This window comes from Rattus norvegicus, chromosome 4 (assembly GCF_021556685.1).
Source record: "Rattus norvegicus strain SHRSP/BbbUtx chromosome 4, alternate assembly SHRSP_T2T, whole genome shotgun sequence".
NCBI lineage: Eukaryota > Metazoa > Chordata > Mammalia > Rodentia > Muridae > Rattus > Rattus norvegicus.
The window spans coordinates 159,272,179-159,276,383 of NC_141537.1; positions in this window are offsets into that span (position 1 = coordinate 159,272,179).

Genomic DNA, 4,205 nt, shown 5'->3' on the forward strand with positions numbered 1-4,205 from the left:
GACTGCTCCCGCGTGCTACAATACCAACCTGCTAGGCGAGACGTGTGCACTGGTACAGCTGTAGCGTGGGGATTACCCATAATCCTCAAGGTTGCTTTGTGAAGCCTATTCCACAGGAAGGAATTCAAGTTTGGCCCTGCCAACCTGGTGAAGGTCCACGGGTCTGGAGGTCAGAGGACCGATAAAGATCTCTTACAGCTGCTTTGCCGAAACATCTGTGCTCATGCTCACTGATCAGTGCTACCCTCTGCCCTTGGCCAGAGAAGCTGCCCTCTACAGAGAGGTCAGCAGATAGAGCAGATACTCATGGTTGATCAAAGTGCTTAAAAAAAAAAACATGAATGCTACTCAGGTGCTCAGCCCTCTATGGAACCATATGTATCGTCCCCGCCCCTTAGGGTTTGGGGTTTGAAAGAGCACATCCTGTCTTGGGGACATGCCATAGCCGTTGCACACGTGACCTCACTATGGCTATGGTCACCTGCACAAAAGCAAGTCGACCAGATCACTCTGCATCCTGACAGGCAGCGCTGACCGCACTCAGCAGGTTATTAACAAAGGAGGGGAAGGGCATGAAAGGGGCAGGGCAGCGTGTTAGGGGTAGCTGGGGTAGTAGGAGGGAGAAGCTAGGATTCTGGGGAGCAGTGGGGGGGGGGCGTTGGGGTGTATATGCCTAAGAGGTATTGTTTACATGAATGAAGATATCAGAAGAGATATTCTATTTTTAAAACTGAATGTGAGATAACTTATTGTTAGTATCTATTTCACTTTCCAACCTAGCAACACCCTGCAAGTTAGATCTAACAAAGGAAGTCTAAATTGCTTCATAGCATGAAAGAAAAAAAACAGTGAGCATAAAAATACAAAAAATAGATTCTGCTAAGTCTGCCAGTCCCATTTTAAATAAATGACCTCCCAGGGGAACATAGTTCCGCCATCACAGCAAATTGGTGACTAACAGCGCCCGGAGCTCTGCTCATGAGGAAAAGCCTATGGTTCTTTAAGAAAAAAAGAAAAGTTGATTTCCAAGCAAGTGTGTTCACTCTGTTAGGTGTTAAAACTCCTGTCCCTGAGTCCACTTCCCTGGGGAAGCAGTGACTGCTCACTGAAAAATCCCCTAACTTCCATATGTACCCCATGACATGCATACAGCTGCACTGTCTCGCACATGCACACACACACACACACACACATACATGCACACTCAAGTGCACACTCGCACAGGCACACACACGCACACACAATAACAAATAAATTAATTTTAAATTTATTTACAATGTTGATTTATTTTAAATTATTTTTGCCAACATGCATGCATGTATACCACGTGCATTCCTGGTGCCTAAGGAGGTCAGAAGAGGGCATCAGATCCTGTGGAACTGGAATTAACAGTGGTTGTGTACCACTCCGTTAGGAGTAAGAAGTAAACCAGGGCCTTCTGCAAGAACAGTAGGCACTCTGTTTTGTATCATTTTGGTTTTGTTTTTTGAGACAATGTCTCACTACCCGGGACTCACTATGTAGCTGCACTTGCCTTGAACTCACAGAAATACCTTCCTCGTGCTGGGATTAAAGGCATACAACCCCATGCCCAGCCTGGTAAGCACTCAACCACTGAGCCATCTCTCCAGCCCCTAGAATAAATTTTTAAGTAATAAAAATAAAAATTTTACTTTGACCAATAAAAGACAGTGGAAGTAAGACTGGACGACCCAGAGACTGAGTCTTAACAAGTTTTTCGGTCCTTGCTCTTTCCCACTTTGCAGTATAAGACCGTGACGCTGTAGAGAACAAGGCAAGCCTGCCAGCAGCCAGTCCTGCTCCTGACAGTCACACAGTTGGTGCCAGAATCATTTGAGTGGGGTAAATCCACCACTGTTAGAGTAGGTGCCAATCCAACGCTGTTTTAGACCAATAAGTATTACAATATGCTGTGCAACAAGAACAACACTTGTATGCTCTCAAGGAAATTTAAATTTGAGACCGAACACTGAGTGCCCTAGTCCTTCAAGAACAAAGCTCCTAATTTGGAATATGAAGGTGTTATCTTAAGGGTCACCACTCCAATTTGCACAAATAGACCAGCTATATAACATCCTAAGAACTCACAACGGTAAATCATAAAATGATTCTTCCCTGCTAAGAAGAGAAAATTTCAAGTGAGACACTGAGTTACTTTGAAGAAAAATTCTTTTGTTTAGACAACAGCTGGGAAACCCAAGGAACCCAGCACACTCCAGACCCATCACTCCCCAAACCCTGCCCCCCCCCAAATTCCACTCCCCTTCTGGCCTGTGCCTTCTGCCGGGGCAGATCACCACCAGTTTGTCTGCTCCTCTGAAGACCCCACAGCCTGAAGGCCTCACAGGAGGTCTGCTACAGCCAGGGACACAGGCCTCCCAGGAGACCTGCAGCAACCCAGGACACAGGAGGTAGGCTTCAGAGAGAAACACCCAGACCAGCTAATACCAGGGAAAACCTGATGGTGGGAGGCAAACACAAAATCATAATCAACAGAAGCCAGTATATTGTGGCATCATTAGAACCCAGTTCTTTCACCACAGCAAGCCCTGGATACACCAACTCATCTGAAAATCAGAGAGCTGACCTAAAATCCTATCTCATGAAGATAATGAAAGGAAAAAGTTTAAAATTGCCCCCTAGACAAAAGTTGAAGCCAAAAGCAGGCCCTGGAACTGCCTGTTCCAGAAACTAGCTGGAACACCAGCTTTTTTGCACCAGCTGGTTCAGCCACTTTGTTCCAGAAACTAGCTAACCATAATAGCAGCTGACCATAGTAGTAGGAGCTGGTTAACCATAAAGTTAGATTAAAATCTTAAAGAACAATCATGAGAAACAGGAGGTTCTTCCTTGTGATTCGGTAACAATCATGAGAAACAGGAGGTTCTTCCTTGAGATTTGGTATGGTTTTTCCTTTAAATACCCCCTTCTCCCAACCATTCAAGGTCAGACTCCTCTACCCCTGTGTGGGAGTCTCGACCCCAGTGCACTGGTTTCTGTTGTCCCTATCAATAAACTTCTTGTTGATTGCATCAAGATCGGTCTCTCGTGAGTTCTTGGGGGGTTGCGTCATCCTGAGACTTCATAGAGGGTCTCCCCACTCCGGGGGTCTTCCAATAATAGAGTCCTTTGAGGAGGATATAAATAACTCAGTGAAAGAAATACAGGTAAACAGATAGAAACAAATTAATCCCTTAAAGAAATACAGAAAAACATAATCAAACAGGTGAAGGAACTGAATAAAGCAGTCCAAGACCTAGAAGTAGAAGTGGAAACAATAAGGAAATCACAAATGGAGACAACTGTAGAAATGGAAAACGTAGGAAAGAGGTCAGGAATTACAAGAGATAGAAGGAAGAATCTATCTCTTAGATACCTTAAAAGATATTGACACAATTGTCAAAGAAAATTCAAGACATAAAAACTCTGAACCCAAAACATCCAGGATATAATGAAATGATCAAATCTAAGAATAATAGGAATGGAGGAAAGTGAAGATTCTCAGCTCAAAGGACCTGAAAACGACTTCAACAAATCACAGAAGAAAACTTCCCCAACCTAAAGAGAGAGAGAGAGAGAGAGAGAGAGAGAGAGATAAATGTATATAAGAAACCTATAGAACAACAAATAGATTGAACCAGAGAAGGAAATCCTCTTGCCACATAATAATCAAAACACTAAATGCACAGAACAAATAAAGAATATTAAAAGTTGCTAGGGGAAAGGCCAAGACACATATAAAGGCAGACCAATCAGAATCACACCAGACTTCTCAACAGAGATCCTAAAAGCCAGAAGAGCCTGGACAGAGGTCATGCAGACCCTAAGAGAACCCAAATGCCAGCCCAGACTACTATACCCAGCAAAACTCTCAATCAACATAGATGGAGAAACCAAAATATTTCAGGACAAAACCAAATCCAAACAATATCTATTGACCAAGAAAGCCCTATAGAGGATTCTAGAAGGAAAACTCCAACACAAGGAGGGTACCTACACCAAAGAAAAAACAAGATATTAATCATCTCACAACAAAATCAAAAGGAGAGAATCACATGCACGTAATGCCACCTCCAAAAACAAATATAACAGAAACTGTCCTTAACATCCCTCAGTATCAATGACTCAATTCCCCAACAAAAAGGCATAAGCTAACAGACTGAATATGCAAGGATCCAGCATTA